Source organism: Nelusetta ayraudi, unplaced genomic scaffold, assembly GCF_046127955.1.
Source record: "Nelusetta ayraudi isolate G7.1 ecotype Tasmania unplaced genomic scaffold, CSIRO-AGI_Nayr_v1 ptg000048l, whole genome shotgun sequence".
Taxonomy (NCBI): domain Eukaryota; kingdom Metazoa; phylum Chordata; class Actinopteri; order Tetraodontiformes; family Monacanthidae; genus Nelusetta; species Nelusetta ayraudi.
Genome location: NW_027466098.1, coordinates 3,392,481 through 3,419,799, shown reverse-complemented (window position 1 = coordinate 3,419,799; position 27,319 = coordinate 3,392,481). Strand labels below are relative to the sequence as shown.

Below are 27,319 nucleotides of genomic sequence, written 5' to 3'. Positions count from 1 at the left end.
TGCTGGTCAAATTGAATAGTTGCAAATATTGTGAACAAGTTGTCATCTAATTCTAATCCTAAACAATATGGCCATTCGAAGTGAAGTATTAAGACAATTAATCAGATTTGTACTGCTTGATTGAACACATTCATCCCGTTCCAGTGCACTAAAACCCACTTCCCTTCAGGACCGTGTCAGCGAAGCCAAAACTTCCTTGAGTGACGCTGTTTCCCAGCATGCAATGCGAGCTAGCGATTCACAATACTATTTCATCACAAACATGGATGTAAAAAATAAAAAGGGACGAAAAATGAAACTTCAGGAACACCAACCAATACAATGCAATACAAGCAGAACTGGGCAGAAGTTTTATATTACGTACACCATAATACAGCCTTCTGGTGGACAAGCCATACTATTTAATCCGTGTCTTCCTATGGTACTTCCGTGGGAGGAAGCTCATCGTAGACTTCACGTGCTGTGTGCTCGTCACTCCACCAATCAAGGTTGAGTGAGTTAGTGAACTGAAAAGTCGTAACAGGAGAAGCTTGCTGCTGGAAATAATGCGCTACAAGTGAATGTGACCCTCACTGAACCCAATTCAGACGACTCTCACTACACTATTTTTGTTTTGTATGAGCATTAAAAAGAAACAACAACATAATAATAATATGGATTTTGACCATGTATGTTTTGGAGTTCATTGAAAGAGGTTAATAAAAAAAAGGGCTGGGCTGCCATTTTCTTTGTCCCCTCTTTTCTCCTGTTTATTAAGTATGTAGGGAGGTTAGCCTTTCTGTATTTGGCTTCTCTTTCTTTCTTTAGTTAGTTCTTAAGGCGAGGTAGTTGGAGTTTGGTTTATTATTTTGGCCTGGGCCCACCCTCAAGCCTTTGCTGCCCACCAGTTAAGTTGTTTTGTTTCTTTCATTTACTGATTCATAAATGTTTTTGTTGAAAACCGCCAACTGCAGTGAAAAATTAATGAGGCTTGGGAGTGGGGGAAGGTGTCCCACACGTTGCGTTTCGGTCCCCCTCGATGGGATGTAACACAGAGTTTTCACCGTGACAGCAGGTTGAGCTCCTCCCGTTTTACAAGCGACGTCGTCACGTTAGCCTTTTCCATCCTTGCTAAATTCTTTAAAGAACTACCGTTAGTAAACTTTTAAATTATAATACACTCTACACTAATTGTAATTTCCTGCCCGTGGTTCTATATTGCAACAGTTGACGGCTCATATCAGCAGATAAGCAGCAACAATCTGGGCATTGCGGGTGATTCATAAATATGTCATTTCTTATTAATTAGCCCATAAGTGTTGTACACCAGTGTGACACCAAATGCTTGTTGCTGACAGCAGTGAAGAAATGACACTCTAGTGGTTCTGCACATTAGTATAAATAGAGTGATTCTCTATCATTACATGACAGGACGGCGGCACTCTGACAGATTCCATGAACCTGGACACTGATGATCCAGACTCCGGTCCAGATGACACAACAGACCACAGTGGAAACGGGTCAGAGCAGGGACTGGCTGCTGAAAGGATCCAGGTAGGTGGCGCTGTCATCCCAAGTTGTGTGGTGTGGAGGATCAGGGCCAAAGTTCCAGATGCTCACAGATGTGACTGTGGATTCAGGAGGAGTGTTTGAAGGCTGGACTCCCAACAGTGATTGGCTGCTGAGGACCTCTCAATCACAATCAGGTTTTTTAGTGGCTGTGAGATTGAAAGTGAGATTGCATTGTCCAGGTAGGAGGACAGCAGTCAGCCATGTTTCACCTCCAGTCAACACGCAGTGGTTCACATGAAGGTCCAAGAGGCCTACAGACCTACACTGAGTCTGGAAGTGGCAGTACAGTTGGATCATTGTCTTTGTTGTGTTGTTTGGTCATTGTGATCCAATGTAATGTGAGAGAAGGACGAGTGCAGTTATATTGGAGTGAGTTATTTAGAGTGTAATAGACGTTATAATGCAGAGTCTGTTTTTATGAAATGTTCTATCACCTGGCAACCATCCATCCATCCATCCATCCATCCATCTTCTACTGCCGTATCCGGAGTCAGGTCTCGGGGGCAGCAGCCTCAGCAGAGACCCCCAGACTTCCCTGGACCCAGTCACCTCCTCCAGCTCCTCCAGTGGGACCCCAAGGCTTCCCAGTCCAGCCCAGAGACCTGGTCCCTCCAGCAGGGTCTCCTCCTGGTGGGACATGCCTGGAACACCTCCCCAGGGAGGCGTCCCAAACAAGACCCCGAGATGCTGGAACTCCTCCCCCTGAGGCAGGGCCTCCCCACCGACCCAGAGAGGGCAAACCACCTCATATCTTGCATTGATTTATCTGTTGGTGATTAATTATAATGTATCATTTATTTTATTTAAATTATATTTGAACTGAATTGGATTTGTTTGTAAAAGTGAGATTTATTTTCATTGATTCATGTGGTTTATGTTGAGACCGAGTGGAGAAGTGGGTATGGCCTACAGAAGGTTTGAGTACACAAGTTATTCAGATACGGAGAATCCCCATGGCAGGACTTCAGGAGATATATAATCAAAGTGTTAAAGCAGCAGAAATGAAACGTCAGTTGAGGTCAAGGTCACACAGGTTGTGATGGCTTCTATTGTCAGAATATTGAATCATTGAAATATAATGTTTGAGCTCGTAACAAAGTTAGGATGATATAACAATCACATAAAATAAATGATCTGGTTTCCTTCTGATTCATTGACGTCCTTCTGTAATCTCCACACAAACATCTGGCAAGCATCAAAACCATGAATTATTTTGAGGGAAACTTCTTTTGTCTTACTTATGATTCAATAATGATTTGAGTTCCCATCACAGGTGTTGTGAATCACTTTATCTTTTCCACATGATTTCCTTATTTAAGATCATGAAGCAGAAATAAAGTCTCTTGAAAAGTATTTTTCACCTCCAAAATGAAGATGTTATAGAAGTCTGAAGTGAGAGCAGACCAGTGTGTTGTTAATGTGTGGAACCTTCATGCTGAGATGTTCCAGCCGTGGATGATGAGAGCAGAAGCAGTGGTTGTGTTGCTGCTGCCTTCACTGAGCAGCTGCTCCAAGTCCTGCTTCTTCCACTGAGGATTCAGCTCCACCAGTGGCTTCTGGGACGTCTCTCCCAGTAACCACAGCAGCTTGTAGGGAGAAGCAGTCCGCCAGCCACCAGGCTGCACTGGGGTCAAAGGTCGTGACACGCCCACACAGCGTTGGTGCCTGCAGCTTGCTGTTTGGCTCCACTGGTTGTAGTTCTGTCAGCCACCAGTAGATGGAGCTCTCCTCTTCACTCTCCTCATCCTCACCACCACCTGCAAAGATAAGAAGAGACAGCAGGAGTCAGGACTCAGGGTCCTTGAACGCATCATCACAGAGACGTTGACTGTTGATGGAGATGATGGAGTGACTGGTGAGAAGAAGCAGACTCTCAGTCACATGTCAAGTGTGGAACATCAGAAGGTCAAATTGCAGCCCCACAACCTGAACAGAGAATAAATGATGGAGTTTATAATGATAGAGAGTTTTTCCTGGGTGTCATCACTCTGAAAATCAAAGTGAAATGTCCACTTCAGCATCTGCAATCTGCAATCTGACCACTAGATGGGAGGATTTTACCCACTGTACCTTCAAGCACAGTTTCATTCATTACTATCACAAACCAGTGTCTGCAAATTGAATTTCCAACAGCAGTGAAGTGAAAATCATGACGACAACAACAAGAGTGATAGAAGTTGTAGAGTGAAGAGGGTGAACTGACCTCAGAGTCTCCAGTTTACAGTCTGGACTCTGCAGAAAACCACTCAGCTCCTTAACTGATGAATCCTGAAGATAGTTCTCAGCCAGGTCCAGCTCTCTGAGGTGGGAGGGGTTGGACTTCAGAGCTGAGAGCAGCCAATCACAGCTGATCTATGACAACCTGCACCTCTCCAACCTGAATACGGAAAATTAATGATGGAGAGTGTCATTCACAGTTGGGTGTGCGCGCGCATCCGTGCGCGTGTGTGTGTGTGCGTGCGTGAGTGCGTATGTGTGCATACGTGTGTGTGTGTGTGTGTGTGTGTGTGTGTAATTTAAAACCAGTTTTACACATTTCTAATGGAATCAAAGTGAATTCCAACAAACTCAATCCAAAGTCATGCCAACAATAACTGCAGCAGTTGTAGAGTGAAGAGGGTGAACTGACCTCAGAGCCTCCAGTTTACAGTCTGGACTCTGCAGAAAACCACTCAGCACCTTCACTGCTGAATCCAGAAGGCAGTTCCAACTCAGCTCCAGGTGTCTGAGTTGGGAGGGGTTGGACTTCAGAGCTGAGAGCAGCCAATCACAGCTGAGCTCTAACAAACTACATCTCCACAACCTGAACAGAGAAGAAATAATGGAGAGTTTTTCCAGGGTGTCATCACTCTGAAAATCAAAGTGAAATGTTGACTTCAGAATCTGACACTAAAGCAATCTGAAATCTGACCACTAGATGGTAGGATTTTACACACTGTACCTTTCCACCCAATTTCATATGCTTCAAACACAAAGCAGTGACTGCAAATTGAATTTCCAACAGCAGTCAAGTGAAAATCATGACAACAACAACAAGAGTGATAGAAGTTGTAGAGTGAAGAGGGTGAACTGACCTCAGAGTCTCCAGTTTACAGTCTGGACCCTGCAGAAAACCACTCAGCTCCTTCACTGTTGAATCCTGAAGGTAGTTCCAACTCAGGTCCAAGTGTCTGAGGTGGGAGGGGTTGGACTTCAGAGCTGAGAGCAGCCAATCACAGCTGAGCTTTGACAAACTGCACCTCCACAACCTGAATAAAGAAGAAATGAAGGAGAGTTTATAATGATGGAGAGTTTTTCCAGGGTGTCATCACTCTGAGAATCAAAGTCAAAAGTCGACTTTAGAATCTGACACTCAACAAAGGAGAGAGGGTGAGTGAATGAGCGCTGAAATCTGACCACCAGATGGCAGGATTTTACACTCTGTACCTTTAAACCAGGGGTGCTCACACTTTTTCAACATGCGAGCTACTTTTAAAATGACTAAGTCAAAAAGATCTACCTACTATACAATCGGTGTGTGTGTGTGTGTGTGTGTGTGTGTGTGTGTGTGTGTAACGCACATGTTTTGCTAGCAGCATCTCCCAGGATCTCCGGTGCTTCTGCTGTGCGTGACTTTGAAGCGTATTTTGCGAGCGAGGCGTCAAAACAAAATTCAGCACATCGGACATTATGACCAAGGGCCAATTCCAATTCCTCCCTTAACTCCTCAATCTCAACCCTCGCCCTTAACCCTCAATCTTTGGCCCTCAATCTTGGCCCTCAAAAATAAGTGTAAGGGCTTAGAAATGGGACACCCCTTAAGTGCAGTTACGTCTTCAGACTGTGGGGGGCTGCCTTACGCCAAAGCTAAGTCCAGTCTGTCAAGAAGACGACAACGACGCAGAAGAAGGAGAAGAAGAAAAAGATGATGAAAAAGAAGAAGTCCTCCGTCGCTACACAACGAGGTACACAAGTAACGTGAAGCCGGGACCGCCGGTCCGGCTGACAAACATCGTAAAGTAAAAAAAATAAAAATGTTACGCAACAACGATGTCAATAATCCATAAAAAACTCTTAAACTAAGACAATAAAATGGTTTTGTAATATTTATATCTTTATTAACTAAGAAAATACTTCCATTTGTAGCTCGCTTTTTCATCGCCATCTTTTTCGAAGATGTCTTGGCGAAAATACGCAATGCCTTCTGGGTAGCCCTCACTGCCAAGGGTGGTCCCGGAGAATCTCAATATTGAGGGCGATACAGCCCTTAATCTCCTCCCTCAACTGGACGTTCTTAGAATGGGGACAGCACTTGCACCTAGCAGGGAGCGCGCATTTTTGAGATTGAGGGTTGAGATTGAGGGTTAAGGGAGGAATTGGAATTCACCCCAAGATCAACCACAACCACCGTGTTTTCTAATCATTGACTTCCTGCCTGAACCATTCTACCTGCTGTAAGTGACGAGGACTCCACTCTTAAAGCTCTCTCTCTCTCTCTCTCTCTCTCTCTCTCTCTCCCTCTCTCTCTCTCCGACCTAATGGGCACCCCTGTTTCAAACCCAGTTTCACTCATTTCAAACACAAACCAGTGACTGCAAACTGAATTTCTAACAGCAGTGAAGTGAAAATCATGACAACAATAACAAGAGTGATAGAAGTTGTAGAGTGAAGAGGGTGAACTGACCTCAGAGTCTCCAGTTTACAGTCTGGACTCTGCAGAAAACCACTCAGCTCCTTCACTGATGAATCCTGCAGTTGGTTCTGACCCAGGTCAAGGTGTCTGAGGTGGGAGTCGTTGGACTTCAGAGCTGAGAGCAGCCAATCACAGCTGAGCTCTGACAACCTGCAGCCCTCCAACCTGAATAGAGAAGAAATGATGGAGAGTTTAGAATCAAAGTCAAATGTCGACTTTAGAATCTGACACTCAACAAAGGAGAGAGGGTGAGTGAATGAGCGCTGAAATCTGACCACCAGATGGCAGGATTTTACACTCTGTACCTTTAAACCAGGGGTGCTCACACTTTTTCAACATGCAAGCTACTTTTAAAATGACCAGGTCAAAAAGATCTACTTACAATACAATCGGTGTGTGTGTGTGTGTGTGTGTGTGTGTGTGTGTGTGTGTGTGTGTGTGGAACGCAGATGTTTTGCTAGCAGCATCTCCCAGGATCTCCGGTGCTTCTGCTGTGCGTGACTTTGAAGCGTATTTTGCGAGTGAGGCGTCTCCGTCAGTTTACGCCAGGATTGCAGGCTCACGCGACAAGCACGGTAGTTTGGCGTGTATTTAAAGAAAACAACAGCCAAACTCTTTTTGCTGTCCCTGTCTGCTCTCATACAGAATGCAGGTATCTGAAGTATACATTGATTTTAACAATTATTACAGTTTCAGATTTAAAATGAAATCTGCTTTATGTCTCCTTTATTTGATCTGAGCGGTGCAGAAGCCGATTCGTCTCATTTACCTTTGACTGTAAAATACAGCACATATAAAAACAAAATCCAGCACATCGTACATTATGACCAAGATCACTGAGTTCCTGCCTGAACCATTCTACCTGCTGGAAGTGACGAGGACTCCACATGATTGACCTAATGGACACCCCTGCTTCAAACCCAGTTCCACTCATTTCAAACACAAACCAGTGTCTGCAAATTGAATTTCCAACAGCAGTCAAGTGCAAATCATGACGACAACAACAAGAGTGATATAAGTTGTAGAGTGAAGAGGGTGAACTGACCTCAGAGTCTCCAGTTTACAATCTGGACTCTGCAGAAAACCACTCAGAACCTTCACTCATGAATCCTGCAGCTGGTTCTGACTCAGGTCCAGGTGTCTGAGGTGGGAGGGGTTGGATTTCAGAGCTGAGAGCAGCCAATCACAGCTGAGCTTTGACAACCAGCAGTACTCCAACCTGAATAGAGAAGAAATGATGGAGAGTTTATAACGATGGAATTTTACCAGGGTGTCATCACTCTGAACATCAAAGTGAAATGTCGACTTCAGAATCTGCAACAAAAGCAGTCTGCAATCTGACCACTAGATGGGAGGATTTTACCCACTGTACCTTCAAGCCCAGTTTAGGGCGTGTTTTCATTGCCTCGCCTCAACCACGGTTCGCCTCGGTACGATTGCGTTTTCATTGGCTCTGTGATTATGAGACCGTGGACGGAGTCGACACGGTAAAGCGGGACAATGTTTTCCCCAGTATTACTTCTGTGCGATACACAACAGCGCAGCGATGGACAAAGTAGAAGTTGTTTCATACCTGCTGCTCGGTCTGTGGTTGCTTTTCTGTTCAAGAAAGAACACTTTCCCTCACTGAAGTCACAGTTGATCGTTTATGCAGCAACATTTATAATTTATTGTTTCGTTTTCCATGCGAGCAAATGTGTAGTTCAACCTTTATATTTTCACCAAAAGTAAACACGAGACGGATACAACGGGAAATAGCGTTTATTTAAAAACAAACAGAAAAACAGACAGTAAACACGCCTCCTTATTTGAAATAGCTGCCCTCGCGAGCCAAGGACGACTTTGTTATATGCCGCGGTGTTTGAGGCTTCCTCGCGGCCAAGAGCCACGTCCTCTCGACGAATCAGTATTTCTTCTCTCCTCAAGACTCCTGGGGTTCCCTAGCTTACCGCGCCTCACGCAGGAGCAACTCGATTTGTTTTCTTTACCGAGCGCTTCGCCATTTGCCCTTTGTCGTTTTCGCGAATATGGTTGAACACACTCGCGAAGTCGAGGGCATTCCTGGTTCGCCTGCCTCTCCCCAAAAGACAAAAGTAAACATGTATTGAAAAAGCTGTTTTCAAAAACTGTATACACATAAATGTATTTGTACAACACCAATAGTAGCTACTTGTATTCACGGTAAAATGTACCTGACACGGAAGTTCTGTGTCAAAGGAGTTGGCGTGGATGTCCGCTCTGACAGGGAACATCGACGCGGACACGGAGCCAATCCAGTGCCCTGCTCGTCGCTACGTCACCACTGAACTCGCTTCGTCTCGCTCGGAGGATTGAGGTACCAAAACAGCGCCCCCTACAACTGTGTACCAGCCAGTGCAAACACCCTAACACCATACCGTGGCGAGGCGTGGTGAGGCAATGAAAACACGCCCTTTCATTCATTATCAAAAAAATGTGACTTCAAATTGAATTTCCAACAGCAGTGAAGTGAAAATCATGACAACAACAAGAGTGATAGAAGTTGTAGAGTGAAGAGGGTGAACTGACCTCAGAGTCTCCAGTTTACAGTCTGGACTCTGCAGAAAACCACTCAGCTCCTTCACTGATGAATCCTTAAGGTGGTTCCAACTCAGGTTCAGCTCTCTGAGGTGGGAGGGGTTGGACTTCAGAGCTGAGAGCAGCCAATCACAGCTGAGCTTTGTCAACCAGCAGTTCTCCAGCCTGAATAAAGAATCAATATTTGATTTCTTCCATGGTGCAAATGTCATATTCAGAGTCATTTCTCCCTGTTGATGATCCAGATGTGTAGCTGTTGGGATCACTGAGTCATTCCCTCAAAGGAGTCATTGTGCCAGTGTGTTGTCAACACAATAACAACAGCAGTGTGTCAGTCAGTGTGCAGCCAATCAGCAGTGAAGATGGAAAATAATCAGTGAGTCCTTTGTGTGCTTGTGGCTGTTTTCAGTCATCAGAGTCTCGTTACAAGTCAAACACATTCAAAGGACAAGATGAAGAAATACTGCTGCACTATTAATCTGCCTCTAATATTTCTTCACAGGATCTTCTGCTCAGTCATGTGACCTTCATCACCAATCAACAACTTCCATTGAGCTCCAAAGTGACTGGAGACATTTTCCACACTTTCTTCCACCATCCAAAGTCTTTTCTGGCTGCAGATTGTTGACATGAAAATATCAACAACATCCACTTTGTCTAGATGAGTCTTGAATATCTGCTTCAAAGTCTTCACACTGAGCAGCGTTACACACCAGTTGTCATCTGCTGACACACACTGTCCACCAGTAGAAAGCAGGAACTGACCTGAGAACTTCAAGTCTGCAGTTTGGACTCTGCAGTCCAGCACAGAGCAGCTTCACTCCAGGATCCCTCAGGAAGTTCTCACTCAGGTCCAGCAGTGTGAGGTGGGAGGGGCTGGACTGCAGAGCTGAAGACACCACTGCACACTGAAGCTCTGAGAGTTCACTGGATGAAGGAGAGCAGAGAGAGAAGTTGTGGTCAACATGTGAGATTCTGAAGACAGTGAAAGTGAATCAAGACTCATTAATGTCTGATCATCATCATCACCATCACCATCATCATCATCATCACCATCATCATGTAAATGGAGGGAAGTCCCACGGTGGTGCAGCATGTGTTTACATCTGTGGTGCGTGGTGCCGGGACACTGCAGTGGTATGCAAACACTGTTCACCACTGGCACAGTTGATGATCATAAAGTGCCGTCCATTCTATCTGCCCTGGCAGTTTACTGCCATTTTGCTAGTTGCAGTTTACATCCCTCCCACCAACAAGAGCAGTGAGAGGAACGCTGCAATCAATGAACTGTACCAGGCCATCAGTGATCAACAGACAGCAAACCCAAAAGCTTTACCATCCTCACTGGAGATTTTAGTCATGCTGACCTCAAGACTGTCCTTCCAAAAGTCCACCAGCATGTTGGATTTCCAACAAGGGGGGACAACGCTTTGTATGTGGAGATGTTCCGAGGGAGGAGCAGGGCTCGTGCTCATGTGCGATCAATTCCACGAGGATTGGGACGCTCAAAGGAAATGGGTGTGCGTTTGTGCGTTCGCAACATTTTGAACATCCAGATTTTTTTGTTTCAGGATGAAATCCATGTACGTTTTTGTAAATGAAGCCCGAGGTCCTCAGTGTCTCCACTACAGTGTCCTCAGTGCAGCTTCACACTCCAGTGTGTTCCAGCCACTGAGTGTCAACATGTCCTGTTGTGACTGACAGTGTTGCTCTGATCTGCTGTTTCAACTCAACATGATGCTCAGTTGTGTGTAAAGTCACTGCAGCTTGGAGCTCCACTGGATCAGAGCTCCTTCACTGGCGTCTCTTCGGACTCCAGTGCATCTTTGATCCAACTGCTGTTTTATTGTCTGCTGCCAAATGAAGGAAGGATGTGATGTGTTTGTGTGTTCAATGTGTTGATTGACTGTCTGCATGAATCCTTCACACTGAACAAAGCTCCTCATTCTGCCACTGTCACATCTTCATCTCCATCCTAGACTCCAGTGGAGCAGCTTCACTGCACTCACCATCCAACACAAAGCAGCTGAGTTAACCCTGTGTTGACAGCCTGCTGCTATAAGTCACCACTCAGTGTTTCCCTCATTGTTTTCTTGGAGACCTGCAGCCACAAGTGGATCTGCTGATGTTGATCCACCCTGTGACTGGAGGAGCTGCTGATATAGCAGAGTGGCTAACACCAAGAGCGCACGCGCACACACACACTCATCATCTCCTCATTTTCACCTTCTTGCGTTCATATATTGGTTCTACACAGCAGTAGGTTGTTTATTGTCATAGAAGAGCCTTCAAACATAATTAGTGGGTGAATCTGATAAGTGGCAGATTGTACCAAACGGCAGAAATATTGGACAGCATTGTGAAGCCATTAGAAACTTCCTTGGCGCTGAGCTGCACAACCAGGGAAGAAGCACCACAAAGCAGGTGAGAATCATTGTTGGAGGAACAACACTGTGGAGTTGACCAAGAATTCTCTCCAGGTCTGTGTGTCCACTGGTGGTGGCTGTACTTTCACTTTCACCTCCTCTTCACCTTCCTGTCGTGTTTGGGTCAAATCTGATTGATGTACAAGTTAAAACACTCATAAATATTGTGTTTTACATCTGATTGCCTCAAGGCCTTACACTCTACGCACTTGAACATATAAAATTAATTTTGAGCTCTTTCATTGAATTTTGAGTGTTTTAATCAACACCTGTGGTGTTCCCGGTCAAAAGTGACCGCCATAGGAAATGAATGGGTATCCAGACCCATACACACCACCCCAACTCATTCACTCACCAATTCACTCACTCACTCATTTCACACTGAACAAAGTATTTTGCAGGTACACATCTCTTTCCCGGGCTTACGTGCCGACCGTCCCAGGTGAACCAACTTCCTGATGAAACAACGTATCATATCTTATCATTCATTCATCATCCGTACCTGCTTGGTCCTGGTCTCCGCAGCACATCTCATGTCCAATTTCCAGCGTTTTGGGTTCTTCCAGTGTATGGATCGTTGGCTGTGATCTACCAACACTCCGCGCCTCTGATCTGCGACTAAAGTAAGGGGCGGGAGGTGAACACGACCGTGTTGGACTTTGAGCTGCTGCTTTAGTGTTTCAGGATTCCTGGTTCTAGTCTTTCTGATACAGGAAGTGTTGCCTGAAATGACAGCACACTCTGGAAAAAGGTTTAAAAAAAAGTCAGTAATCATGGAACGTCAATAGTCTGTATATACTAAAATATGACATTTCCAGTAAATGAATCAAATGAACTGAATTTGACTTTTTTCAACATATGATGAAGATAAAAACAGTTTTCATCCACTTTTCATCCCCATGAAAAATAACATCTACAATCTGTTTTTCACCAGAAATTCCAGAAAACATGAACGATAAACCTTCAAGAGAGTGATAAACATTAACTAGAAGACCACACTTTAGAGAAAGTGCCACTTGAAGCTCAACACCTGGGAGGAGGCTGCCCTCCAGAGAGGCATGTGGAGCAGGATGGTCCATGAAGGCTCAGTACAAATAGAGAGGGACGTCCACAGTGCCGCAGGGAAAAAGAGGCCACTGAGAAAGGAGAGAGCAACCACCAAGACGCGTCCTGACACCTCCACCACCACCACCATGACAAGCATTCACACATGCACCCACTGCAATAGAGACTGTGGATCAAGGATTGGCCAGTTCCACATCACAGCAGAGCAGAGCCACCTACAGGAGGACGATCACACTTGCTTCAAACAATGTCACTGAGTCTCCAGTGGAGTGAAACAGACACTGGTCCACCTCTCACTGACCCTGTTGACTGGTATCACATTTCATGTGGATCCATGAGTCAGTGAGGACTCACCCTGCTGCTGCTGCTGCCTCCACTCAACATGGAGCCTGACGGAGAACCACTTGGGCTTTGAGCTGCTCCCCGTTACCTGAAATCCCAGAGCACTGTGAATGATTGAGTGAGTGAGTGAGTGAGTGAGCTCCCTGTTTCAAACAGACACAACTAAACTTGGGACATAAATATCACATTCATCAGTTGTTTCAAATCCCCGAGGGTTGAGCTTTGAGGAACTGTTTTTTCTGTGTTCTTTTGTCATCGGGCAGCTGAGTGGGCAGCTCAGCGGGCAGCTGAGTGGTCCTCAACCCACTGCTGTGCAACCTGATGTCTGCATGGAGGACTTGTGCTGCTTCAATCGAGATCTTCAAGCTGTTCAAATTGTGTCCAGACTCGCTCTCAACCCCCCCCCCCACACACACCTGTTTCTTTGGCTGGTGAACTCTGCCAGAGGATCTGGAGCCAAACTATGCAGTACTTTAGAAATCAAAATTAAATCTGCAAATGTGTGAAGACTGTCCCAGTTTAAAAGACTGTGGGCCAGATCCACAAAGCGATTGCGCGGCTTTTGCGCCTGAAAATCCGTGTAAATAGCGCCAAAAACGGTGATTCCGATCCACAGAGAGGACGCAAACGTGAAAATCGGCGCAAAAGTAGCGGCAGGGTTGCGCCAGACTCATTTGAATGTATTTAAATGAGTCATTATGCGCAAAATGACACCCCCCCCTCTCTATGCGAATATGCCTAATTCAAACCGTGGCAGATCCAGACAGAGTTTGCGCTCGTGTCTGCGCGCAGTTTGACAGACGCAAACACCGCAGGCCAAAACCAGGCGTAGCTTCTGTCTGACAAAGTGTTTCTGGCTTCTGAGTGTAACTTTCCTCTCTGAAAAGCCGGCAATATATATATATATATATATATATATGTATATATACATATATATATATATATATATATATATATATATATATATATATATATATATATATATATATGTATATATATATATATATATATATATATATATATATATATGTGTGTGACCTCTCCTACTGTCCTGCTTGCTGTATAATGAAGACTTGCATAAGTCAGGTGTGGAGCAGCAGTTTATTCTCTGAAACAGAATGGGACACAACCATAACTTGCTCCGTGAAACTTGGTCACCTCCTGCAGAGACAACGTGCTCTGTATGAGAGCTGTGTGCTGCTAATGGACATGCTAGCATGCTAATCGTTTTTAATAGCAATAAAAATAAAAACGAACTTTGCTTTAAAAAATTTTTTAAATGAAAGACACCAGCACACATTTAAACACTCAAACACAGTTACATGAAGCATAGCTCAACTTATTGCATTAATTTCTGTCTCAGCAGGGAGGAGACCGTCTCACCTGCTTCATGGGCTTCCTCTGTACTAAGGATCGCCCAGAATGCAAAGCGCTAACTTCAAAATAAAATACAAAATAAAATAAAAATAAAATATAAAGAGCCATGGCTGTGCCCCAACCAAGTTTAACATGATTGAACACAATTTAATAACACCGTTACATATGTAGGTCCCCAAATCTTACATATAGATCAGCATAGACTACAGTATATATGCCAATATTTTAGATCGGCTATGAAAAATACAAATGGTACTCAGGTGTTGGTGACAAACGCGTCTTGCATCGTAATGCCAGGAGCGCTTTTATCCTAGCAGAGTTTCACTGTCAAACACATGCACTCACCAACAACCTTTGGCGCAAACTGCTCTCAGGTTGCCAGACCGCAACATTCGCACCTGTTTCAGGTGCCGCATTCGTGGGCGTGTTTGCGCCTGCATGTCATTAGCGCAAAAACCTTTGTGGATACCCGCAACTGTTGCGCAAATTGCCGCCACAATCCCGCCGCAAAATGCGCCGCATTTTAGCGCTGCGCGCCCTTTTTTGAGGATCTACCCCTGAGAGCAGCTACACACACACACACACACACACACACACACACACACACACACACACACACACACAGCAGCAGCTCTAATTGGCTGAGAGCTAAATATCTTCTTATCTTTCTGGGTGTAAATGAATCTGTCCATTTTTTAAATGTCGAAATTTAACATTTGGTTTCTATTTTTTCAGATATTATTTCTGTCAAATTCATTTGAATCAACAGAAGAAGAAAATCAGTGTGTAGTTCAAACTTTGTGCGTCTTTGTGTTCAGTTTTTCTGCTGTAGTTGTGCTTTTCTTTTCATTCCAGATGAATTCCACTCCATTTCCTTTTCAAACCTTGTAGGTGTTGAGTGAGCTGCAGCGCCCCTGGCTACAAGTTTCATACTGTGACTCTGCCGACCGAGGTAAAAAACCAACAAACTCTGACACTTTGCTGAGGACCTCCTGGAGGAGCTGAAGGTGCAGAACCTTCTCAGGCCTCTCTGAGGAGGAACTTGCGGCTGTCGGTCCTCTGCTGCCCCCTGCTGGTCACACAGGCATCTTACACCTCCGTTCGTCTGTTCAGCACAGTGCTTCCTGAACATCTCACCGGCACACTACAGCCGCCTGCTAGCACAAAGCTGCGCAGAGCCTCCTCGTTGTTCTCCTCACCTGGAGGACGCTTGGTGATCAAGACCTGTGGCCCAAAACTTGGTCCTATAAGATAAGTGCAGGAACACTGCTGCCTCGCCCGCACTTGATTGCGCTAGCCGCCCTGTACAGACGGTCGACGGTGCATGTTGCTTCCGTCGAAGTGTGTGTGTGACATCATGGATGTCTTGTTTTAGGATATAATATAATTCATTGCACAAACTGTCAGGCTAAGTATAAGAGCTATAGTCTACTACAATCAGTCGTGCCAAAAAAGAGACATTGTCTTTATTTTTCATTTTTATTTTATTGTGTCAGCATTAAGCAGTTAAAGATCTACTCTTTTCAGCCATAAAGCCCTGATGGTATGCTTTACCTTGATCTAACAAGGAGAACCAAGAGTGGCCTCCCAGGCCATCCATGATGTCTTGCACTCTTGGAATTGGCTGGCGGTCAGGGATTGTCTTTTTGTTAAGCTCACGGTAGTCTATGCACAACCGCAAGCCACCACACTTCTTGTGGACACAGACGACTGCAGATGCATAGGGTGAGTTCGATTTTCTTATCCAGAGTGTGTGTGTGTGTGTGTGTGTGTGTGTGTGTGTGTGTGTGTGTGTGTGTGTGTGTGTGATTGCATTGTTTGTTTTTCTTGCTATTTCAGTACATGTGACAGATTTTAGGGAACTTTTAGTAACCAACTGTTTATCTTTTCTTTTGTAGTCGCTGAGAGCTGCTGGTGGTGGCGGTGTCCCGGGTGGTGGGCCCCTTTGAGTGCTGTGACCCGGGATTGTGGTTGTTTTCTTCTTTTTTTTGCACTTCACTTTCTTTGCAGGTGTGTCACGTGTGAGTGGGGTGTTCCTTGTTTTCTTTGGTTCCTCCCCCGTTTGGCCCCCTCATCGGTAAGCCTCAGTTTCTACACCAAGAATAAGGAGCTCAGTAGCTCCGTTTTAAGTGTTGGTCTGTTTGTTCCTTTTATTTTTAAATGTTGAATAAAAGTTGGTTTCATATTTTAAACATTCTGAACCACGTCTCCTACTCCTTCCTCGTAGAACTTACCTGTGTGCCTAATTATTACTTTTGTGTTTAGTAGAACTCTCTGGGTGAAATTCCCAGGGTGGCGTTGTCGGTTCCTTTTCATTTTGTTAAATTCCCAATATTAAATCTTGCTTTATCAGATAGCCATAACCACTCTCATCGCCACAGGATATTTGAGTCAACTGAGTCAAACTGTCGTCTCTACTTCCCAGTCTCAATAAACATGTTCACTACTGCTTTGTGCGAGCTTCTTAAATGGAGGTTTGTCGGGGTTTTTCCCTTTTTAGAAGCAAGCCACATATTTTGTGTCTTTCCACCACAAGACATTGGCTTTTGTCACTCTCTTCGTTGTATTGGGAAAAAGTGGCATATCAGACTTTTCCGCCGCGAGTCGCTCGTCAACATACTGCTGTGAAAGAGGGGTGACACAGAACGCGAGGTGCATTTAGGTGCTGCTGCGTAAAACTAAAACATTTTCCTGGGCAAATATTCATTTGACAGACGTAAACGAAGTGAAATATGACTTCAATTTAAGTTTGTTTTAGTTTGTTTTTATAAACACACAAGTTTGAGTTAGTTATCGTTTTTGAAAAAAGTTCTTGACTTCTACTTTAGAGATATTGATGACGAGTTGTTGTATATAAACGGTGTGACTATGTGGTGCGGCAAGCGGTGGTGCTGTCTGTACATAGCTTAGCAAACGGCTAGCGCTAGCACCCCCTTTCAATGCCAGAGTGAAAAGATCCACACGGAGTGTTATGACCCACGGGTGGGTCTAGGTGCCTCTATGTTTGTGTCTGTGTGTGAGAGAGTGTGGATGACGCCTTGCAGGTGCGGTCCTGGATGTCGGCTGCTGATTGGACGCGCCACGGCTGAGAAGGAGGAGCAGTCGAGCCAGCCTGACGGTCATCCCTCCTCCACTCCCAACTCTGCAGTTAGTCACTTCTGAAATGCTGTTAGAGCACGCAGCCGTAGGTAGTGATGGCAGATCGAGGCTTTGTTGAAGCTTCGACACTTGTTTCAAAAAATGGTTCATTACTCGAGGCTTCAATGACACAGTGCTCGAGGAGGTCATCTAGTGCTCAATAAAATGAAGTGCAATGGAAACGTGTTCATTGTTTCATAGATTGTTTGGGATTTGATTCGCCATGCATTCTTGTTGGACAACACTACATGCTTGTATGGTTCAATGCTGACACAATAAAATAAAAATGAAAAATAAAGACAATGTCTCTTTTTTGGCACGACTGATTGTAGTAGACTATAGCTCTTATACTTAGCCTGACAGTTTGTGCAATGAATTATATTATATCCTCAAACAAGACTAAATAGCCCATAGTTTAAAAATATGTTCAATAGTAAGTGTTCAGTGGGTCAGATGTCAAATGTGATCTATTTTAAATGTGGAATAGATGAGCTAAATAACACATATATAATACACATTGATGGGAATTGAACCGTCGCCTCAGTCTTGCAAGTCCAAGATTGTCATAATGTACCACAAACCCAAATCACACTCCCTTTTTTCATCGAAGCTGTTTGAGTAGCGCTAGCACGCCGTGATTCCTCATCAACTACAGGCCTACACTTCAAATAATTATGAGAAAAATCCAACGTAAAGAGAGCACTTCCATTAGGAAATAGTCAACATGAAATTTCGTCTTCTACTGACACCTGCTGGTCAAATTGAATAGTTGCAAATATTGTGAAGAAGTTGTCATCTAATTTTAATCCTAAACAATATGGCCATTCGAAGTGAAGTATTAAGACAATTAATCAGGTTTGTACTGCTTGATTGAACACATTCATCCCGTTCCAGTGCACGAAAACCCACTTCCCTTCAGGACCGTGTCAGCGAAGCCAAAACTTCCTTGAGTGACGCTGTTTCCCACCATGTGTTGCGCGACTCCCGTGGGGTACGGTGTGGAGGCAAACACAATCGATCACAGACTCCTGGATTCAGATCGCCGTGCGGATCACTGTTAACATCACTTTTTAACACCAACAACATAAAAATATAAAAGATAAAATACTAAATGAATGAATTAAATCTTATTCAATTTAACCATTTCTAACATTTTTTTTTTTAACACTTTTCATCTTTTTTAACATTGACGCAGTATTGTGATCAATTACATGACTCTTCAATTATAACCCTTTACACACTCCCCCTCAACAAAGATGTCGTCCTCGACATGAAACGATTAGGGCAGATGCATATCATCCAATCAAAATATTCAAACAGTTCGTATGCAGACATTTGGCCTACTTAAAGTCCTTAAGTGTTTGCAATATGTGTGTAGCGCAGATCAAGCTGCTTCAACAGTCCATTGTGAGTGTATTTGTGTGTATTAACACTCTGCTTTCTCAAAAGTCCATGCGTGTATGAGATGTGTGTGTGTGTTTGTCACACTCGGCTTTTACACAGTCCATGAATGTATGTGGTAGCACTCAGCTTCTGGAAAAGTCCATGAGAGTGCATGTGTGTGTATAACAGTCCATGAAATGTATGAGTGTGTGTTCTGTGTTCTCAACAGTCCATGAAATGTATGAGTGTGTGTTCTGTGTTCTCAACAGTCCATGAAATGTATGAGTGTGAGTGCTTTGTGGTCAGTACCCATGTAGGAGTACCGGTTGATGGTGGGGAACCGGCACAGCATACCTCCATTGCATCCCTGCTATTTCTCGTTCATGAGGCAGAACTTGGTGTAAATATTGAGGATGAGCTGGTGGCCCGACGCTGTAACAAACTGGTTTACCCAGTTCATTGTAGGTGAAGACTCTTGGTGCCTGTCTCTCTCTCATCGGCCTTCTGGAAAGCTGCAGAGCCTCACTGGGATTTCCACTTGGAACAGGTGATGCAGGTGCTGGTGTACTGTCCTCTGCAGGAACCTCCTCTGGACAGACAATTTCTACCTGGTTTGGTGCACAGCTTTGATCCAGCAAGTGTGATTCACTTTGATTGTCATTTATCCGTTCCATCGGTTCCTCCCTGGAGTCAGCGTTCATAGTATCATTCACAGATTCGGTTTCGGTTAGGACTGTGTTGTCATCAGCCTGAGACTGCATTGCTGGTGGAGGTTGTACTGGCAAGTAGCAATACCAATCATCCTCATCCTCATCGTCACTGCTATTTTCAGATTGTACTGTGTTGTCACCTTTGTCATCACTGATGCTCTTTTTCTTTGGCGGTTTAACAACTTTAAGTGGGATTTCCAATGGTAAGTAATTACAGGGAAGAAGAAGGTTCCGATGCAGGATCCTGCTGTCTCTTTTTCTCCCTTGCTCAGGCACAACTTCGTAGATTGGAAGCTCTTTGTTTACCTGACGCACAACTTTGTAGATACAGTCTTCCCAGTGACTGCGGAGTTTGCCTGTCCCACCCCTGGGAGTCATGTTTCTGACAAGGACGTGGTCACCCTCTTCCAACACAGAGCTCCTGACTTTGTTGTAATTCCTTTTTCCTCTATCTGCAGATTTTTGTGCCCTTTCTCTGGCAATCTCATATGCTTCTTGCATCCCACTCTTCCATTTTTTCATATATTGCTGGTGGTCTGAGGTTCCAGTCTCTGGTGTTAGTCTAAATAGGAAGTCAATAGGAAGTCGTGGAGCTCTTACAAACAACAAGTAGAAGGGGGAGAATCCCGTGACGTCACTCCTCGTACAGTTGTATGAGTAGATGAGCTTGTTTAATGACTCCTTCCAGTTAGCTTTCTCCCTCTCTGTGAGCGTTTTCAGCATCTGTAGGAGCGTTCTGTTAAAGCGCTCAACTTGACCATTGCCTTCTGGATGATATGGTGTCGTTCTTGAGCCTACAATGCCACAGTTTTTCGTCAACTGAGCAAACAGTTGATTTTCAAACTCGCCTCCTTGATCGTGATGTATTCTCAAGGGGAATCCGAACTTCAGGGCATAGTCGTTAAATATTTTGTCAGCTACTGTTTTGCCAGACTTTGATGTGGTCGCGTAGGCTTGTGCAAACCTTGTAAAATGATCAATTATTACCAATATATACTCATATCCCCCCGAACATCTATCTAGATGCAGGAAATCAACAGACACTAATTCAAAAGGCTGAGTAGTGATAATGCTGGTGAGAGGTGTTCTCGTTTCTCTACTGGGCTTCTTGCTTTTCAGACAGGAGCAACTTGAAGACACATAATGTTCAATCTCTCTCTGCATCTGTGGCCAGAAGAATCTGTCTCTTACCAATGAGGTTGTTCTTTCTGCTCCTTGATGTCCCATCTCATTATGTAGTGCTTTTAATACTGTGTCTTTGTACTTTTCAGGAAGGACCATTTGTGTTCTTACAGCTGTTTTGCGACGCAGAACGCCATCATCATCCAGCATCAGCCTCTCCCAGTCACGCATCAGCCGTTTAGACTGCATACTGAATGACTTCAACTGTTGAATTGTGGGCTTGATACCAGACATCATAGACTCAACCACAGGGCCAATGTGCTGATCCTCTCTTTGGGCCAGACGGATCTCTTCAGGAGGGATAGGCTGATGGGCTGAGTCACCTATTGCTGTACACTGTGCTGACAGGGTCATAGGCCATAGAATGGTGCCCTGCTCCTCAACAGACTGTACTGTGGCTTGTACTGATCGAGATGAGAGTTCCTCTGTACACTCCTCCATCAGAGTCTCAATATCAACAGGCATCCTGGAAAGAGTGTCAGCATCTGTATTCTCTCTGCCTGGACGGTACTTGACAGTGATGTGAAAATCTGCCAGCTCAGCTACCCACCGACATCCAGTCGCATTCAGTTTGGCTGTTGACAACACATAAGTGAGCGGATTATTGTCTGTATAGACAGTGCAAGAGGAGCTGATCAAATAGTCTCTGAATTTTTCACAGACAGACCACTTTAGAGCCAGGAACTCCAGTTTCCCTGAGTGAAGATGATAGTTCTTCTCAGACTCGGTAAGTGTGCGTGATGCATATGCAATGACTCGCATCTTTCCAGCTTGCTCTTGATATAAAACTGCACCGAGTCCTTGATTGGAGGCATCTGTGTGTAGAACAAAAGGTTTACTAAAATCGGGAAATGCAAGAATGGGTGGCTCTACTAAACAGTCTATCAACTTCTCCAGTAGTTCTTGATGTTTGTCAGTCCATGTAATGGGCTGATTTGAGGGAACCCCTTTGCATTTTACTTTCATCTGTGTTCTCTTTGTGCCTCTTGGTTTGTTTTCAGACTGTTGCGTATCTGGGGATGCTTTTAGGAGGTTGTAGAGGGGGCTGGCAATGCAGGAGAAGCCTCTAATATACTGTAGTAGCTAAGGAGGCCCATAATGGTTCGAAGCTCTCCTACTGTGCGAGGTCTTTTCTCTTTCAGGACTCTCACTGCAATAGTGTCAGCCGGATCCATTTTACTGCCCTCTGCTGATACTATGCGTCCCAGGTAGCGCACTTCCCGCCTGAAGAGCTCACATTTGCTGGGCTTCAATTTAATGCCATGGTGTCGGAGCCGCCTTAGTACTGTTCTGACATCCTCCACGTGGGCTAAAAATGCTTTGCTAAACACTATTGTGTCATCGAGATATGGGATACAAATTTCATCCCTTAGACCCTCCAGACAGTCCTCCATACATCGCTGGAAGGCAGCGGGTGCATTCATCAGGCCGAATGGTATCCTGATCCACTCATACAGACCCCAGGGGGTCACAAAAGCAGTTAAAGGTCTACTCTTTTCAGCCATAAAGCCCTGATGGTATGCTTTACCTTGATCTAACAAGGAGAACCAAGAGTGGCCTCCCAGGCCATCCATGATGTCTTGCACTCTTGGAATTGGCTGGCGGTCAGGGATTGTCTTTTTGTTAAGCTCACGGTAGTCTATGCACAACCGCAAGCCACCACACTTCTTGCGGACACAGACGACTGCAGATGCATACGGTGAGTTCGATTTTCTTATCCATCCCTGTGCAATCAGGTCATGCAGATAGTCCTTCATTTCTCTGTACAATGGCTGGGGAACAGACAGGTAAGTTTTTGCAACAGGCTCAGTGTCTGTCAATGAGATAGAGAGCTGTAGCTTGTCTATACACCCAATATCATTCTCTGATTTGGAGAAGGAAGCTGATTCATCTCTCAACATTTTTTGTACCACTGCTTTTTCAGGCTCAGTAAGATGATTTAGGTCAATTGGGGGGTCCCAAGCATCACTGGAGGCTTCATCCTTTTCCACATCCACTTGACTCACCACGGCTGTAGAGACAGGTGGAAATTTGCGAAGACTGAGGCAGGGTAAACAGCTTGAATTGGTTGCACTGTTCCTACAACTGTTCTCCCAGCCAACACAATATCATGGTCCGTGGGGTTCTGTACATCAATGATAATGAATGGCTTCACTCCTTTTTTTAGTTTCACAAGGGTGTCGCAGAACTCGAGCCCCTCTGCCCACTGTGGGTTTACATCAGGCTCAAATATGAGGGTGATTTCCTCTTGAAAGGGAGATGTTTATACACGGCATTCTACCTTAATAGAAGTGTGTTTAGGCACATTTAGTCTCTCTTTTGTTGTTTTTACCATGTACTCATATGTCTGTTCTGTGCTCAATTGTTCCACACAGGTTTGAACACCACTTGTTTCAAATCCAGGAAATGCTGCCACGACACACTGAATCAACTGATGCTTGTTGGCTGTGTTAGACTGTTTTAACTTGGTGTCAACAATGAGCCCTATTACATTGGAACCGATGATGGGCCGGGCCAGACTGGTGCCTTTCATGACAAGTGTGGGGACGATAACCTCTGTCACTGGAGCTCCATCAGTAGCTAACTTGAATGTAATTTCAACCCAGCCAACATATGGCATACTTTCTCCATTAGCTGCAGTGATATCTAGGCTGTTGTCAGCTTCCAGTATTTCATTAATGTCTCTGGGCACCACATTTGGCAAGTTTTCCCTCCTCCATTTCTCGTTGATTATTGTTACCTGAGACCCCGAATCCCATAGAGCTCTAGTCATTTTGTTTTGGATGTAACAGTCGATCAGATACTTTTTTCCAATTAGTGGAGCCATTTTTACTTGTGTCTTTTGCTTTGATGACTTTGCTTGGACCGTCTCACATGATGTTTGTGCACAATGGTTTTTATGAACAGTCCAGTTTTCAGCCTGGCAGAACTTGGAACAGTACAGCACTTTTTTGCATGACGTGCATTGTCTGAGTTTCATGTTATTACCCTTTCTGCCACAGTGTACACAGAACTGGGACAATGTTGTTGGATGAGTCACTCCCTGTCTCGCTGGAGTGACCCGACTCCGTTTAAAGGATTGCTCCTCACCTGCCTTGCTTCCCTCATCCTGCAGCCGGCCAGGAAGTGCTCGCTGCTGCCACAGCCATAGCAATGCATACAGTCTTCAGTGTTGTTTTGCTGACAAGCGAAGCATCTCCTACGGCGTCGAGGGGCTGCCGTTGGGAATGCGGGCTGGGGGACGACCATGTGGTTATACCGATTGTGACTGCCTCGTTGACCATAGCCTGGCAGAGACCATTGTCCTGGCGGTGGCATCTGTGATGGGGAAGAGACTGTCATCTGCTGAATAACATTATCTTGTGGACCTCCTACTTGGTTGGTGTTTGGCAAAGGTGAGCACTGAGGTTTCTGTATGAACTCTTTGATTTCAGAAACTTCTGCTTTCAGGTCGTTCAGAAGAGTCATGTTGGACCGCATTTCCTTGAGCTCAGACAGGATGTCTGGTTGCATCTTACTGCTGGTCTGCTGGACTGTTGTTTTCTCTTTCTTTTCTCCAGGACTGTCGCAGGTCTGTGCAGAATGGATGGCTGCAGAACGGTGTGGCGTTAGCATTCTCCTCTTGTCCTGTCTCTCATTTTCATAGGCACAAGAAGTGTTTAGTTTTTCCAATAGCAGCTCATCAGAAACATTTGGCTGCTTAAGATATGGTTGAAGATCACGTTTAATGTTGTCGCTTTGCAAACCAGTTAATACTGTGTGCAGGAACATGTTTTGGACAAGACCAGGGTCATATTTTAATCCAGACTCAGATTCTTGTGATGCAAATAAAATCTTTTGTCTCAGGTCCAATGCACGAATAACAACATTTTGAGGGGTCTCTTTAGCACCTTGAACCTCAGAACTTAACTGCTTGTAAAGATCTGTTGCACTTTTCTCCTGATAGTGGCACCTGAGGATACGTCTCAGTGTGGGCAATGTCAGATTAGTTTTACCCTCTAGATAACTGCGGAGTTGCATCCCAGGAGCAATAGCCCTTATCACAGCATCCAATATCTCCACCTCGGGGAAGCCCTTGCTCAAACCATGCTCTATTTGGCGTGCAAGACTGGAAAAGGTAAGGCGATCTTTCTGTCCGGGCTCACCAATTTGGCCAGATATTTTAAAATCTTTATGCCATGAATGTGGAGCTTGAGAGAGGGTGGTATGGGGGGCTGACAATCTGTTGTGTGTGGTGACTCCCCTTGATGGTTTTTCACACTCACTTTGTCTCTTCATCAACGACGATCGAAGTTGCAGTGCCTCAATTTCCTTAGACAACCGCATCTGTTCCTCATTTTTTTCATTTGCTTGACTTTGCTGGCGTTCATCTTGTTTCTGAGACATGTTAACTTGTTCAGTGGGTTGAGATACATTCCCAGTTAGAGTTTTCTCACTAACAGCCTGGCACTGAATTATTTTATCCATTAGGGGGAGGAGTTCAGCCATACCATCATCCTCTAATTCTCTTAACTCCTCTCGTTGCAAATGGTTGCTTATCATTGAAATCAGTGATGTTTTGTTCTTGCCACTTACATGCTCAAATTCTGGACCAGAGATTGTCAAGAAATCACACAAGTTCACAAGGTGGTCCTTTGACAGTGTGCACAATCCTTGTATTACCTCAAGCTGTAGTTTCTCTAGCTCTGGTGACTCCATATTCCGCGTAGTGACGAGGTAATAAGTTGGCCGTGATAGCGTTAGCTCCGAGTTAGCGGCGTCAGCTCTCCTGGTAACTTTATTGTACCTCAGATTGCAAGCAGGCTGTATCAGGGATCCCGCAGTTCACTGCAGTTACTTCACTACCAGATGTCGCTGGACTGGGTGATTTGGGTAGGCTGAACGACAACGGGGCGTGTTTCGTAATAAAAGTTAGCCCACGTAGCGCTCATCCCAGCGGTGCCTCCAAAATGTTGCGCCCCTGAAAGCAGGGAGAAGTTATCACACAGGGTGATGACAGTGCTTCCTCATCAGAGTGTTTATTGCAATGAGATTTATTTATTTATTTATTATTAATCGCTTACACACGCACGCACACGCGCACGCAGCAAAATTACTTTCGATCAAACCGAAAATATTCCATAACATGCTCTTAGCGTCCAAAACATTTTTATAATATTCCCACACCCCCTTTACTGCTTTCCTGCTCACGACACACCTGAAAGCAGGGAGAAGTTATCACACAGGGTGATGACAGTGCTTCCTCATCAGAGTGTTTATTGCAATGAGGAAGACACTGCAACTCCCGTGGGGTACGGTGTGGAGGCAAACACAATCGATCACAGACTCCTGGATTCAGATCGCCGTGCGGATCACTGTTAACATTACTTTTTAACACCAACAACAAAAAAATATAAAAGATAAAATACTAAATGAATGAATTAAATCTTATTCAATTTAACCATTTCTAACATTTCTTTTTAACACTTTTCATCTTTTTTAACATTAACGCAGTATTGTGATCAATTACATGACTCTTCAATTATAACCCTTTACACATGCAATGCGAGCTAGCGATTCACAATACTATTTCATCACAAACATGGATGTAAAAAATAAAAAGGGACAAAAAATGAAACTTCAGGAACACCACCCATTGCAATACAAGCAGAACTGGGCCGAAGTTTTATATTATGTACACCACAACACAGCCTTCTGGTGGACAAGCCATACTATTTAATCCGTGTCCTCCTATGGCACTTCCGTGGGAGGAACCTCGTCGTAGAGGTCACGTGCTGGTTGCGCGTCACTCCACCAATCACCTCGGGGAAGGTCTGAGACAAGAGCCTAATCGTTGCCCTTGCAGGGTACCTGATACAGGTGAGTGAGTATATGGAAAATATGGGTCAGCGTGGGCAGTCGTAACCAGAGAAACTTGCTGGCGGAAATGATGCACTACAAGTGGATGTGACGCTAACTAACTTGGAATCGCTTGCGGCTGGCAAATGAGTGCGATGGATAAGGTGGAGCAATGATTCAGACTACTCTCCCTCCACTTTTTTTGTTTTGTATGAGCGTTTAAAAAAAACAACAACATAATGATAATCAAATAAATCGAATAACCTTTAGTTTATTAATCAGAATTAAAATAAGTAGGTTTTGCCCTTACAAGGTTGTAGATTTGTTATAGATGAGTTCCTTTGTTGTAGTTTGGCGCTTGAAAAACTATATATGGGATGTACCATGACCTGAGGGATTTCCTCATCCCATCCCAGCTTGGTTCTGATGCTGAATGTGAATGTATCTTGCTGTACATCCCACTGAGCTCCAAGGGCCCTCTCCATAGGGAGCTGGTCTCTGTCAAGGTTAAGTGTTTTTACCTCTTTAGCTCTCTGCTCTTCAGGAATGGCGGCCAGCACCGAGCGATGATTGCTCACCCACTTATTGAGCTTAAATCCACCTCTACCGCACAAGTCTGTTAGCTGCTGGTACAGATGTATTGCTTGTTCCACCGTGCTGACGGCCTTTAGACAATCATCCACGTAGAAATTTTGACGAACAGTGTTTATAACCTCGGCTGGGAAGTCATGCTGATTGTTGTCGGTTGCTTTCAGCAGGGCGAATGAAGCACAGCTTGGGGATGACACTGCCCCAAAGATGTGGACTAGCATCCTGTGCTCTTGTCGGTCCTTTGTAATGTCCCCATCTGGCCACCAGAGGAAGCGTAAGAAGTTTACATCCCGGTTGAAAACTCTTACTTGATGAAACGTTCCCTCAATGTCAGTCATGAATGCTACAGGGCCTTGGCGAAAACGAAGCAGCACACCTAGCAGTGTACTTGTCAAATTGGGACCCTGCAGGAGCTCTTTATTTAATGATGTTCCACAGTAGGTGGCAGTACAGTCAAATACCACACGCAAGTTTTTTTTTGCGTGTGT

General features: G+C 44.6%; 2 protein-coding genes across 4 annotated transcripts in view; one reads left to right on the top strand and one right to left on the bottom strand.

The window, feature by feature from the left end:
- The window catches only part of LOC142895063 (protein NLRC3-like), a 204,502-nt gene that overhangs the window by 116,952 nt on the left and 60,231 nt on the right, over positions 1 to 27,319 (bottom strand). Inside the window, exon 4 of one of the 3 annotated variants that reach the window (XM_076035824.1) lies at positions 9,562 to 9,706. The exons of the other annotated variants lie outside the window; for them this stretch is intronic. The gene's annotated coding sequence lies outside the window, so the exon portion shown is untranslated. Of the gene's footprint in view, positions 1 to 9,561; positions 9,707 to 27,319 lie in introns of those variants that run through there. 3 annotated transcript variants of the gene reach the window in all.
- The window catches only part of LOC142895012 (ribonuclease inhibitor-like), a 64,364-nt gene that overhangs the window by 5,784 nt on the left and 31,261 nt on the right, over positions 1 to 27,319 (top strand). The window lies entirely within an intron of this gene.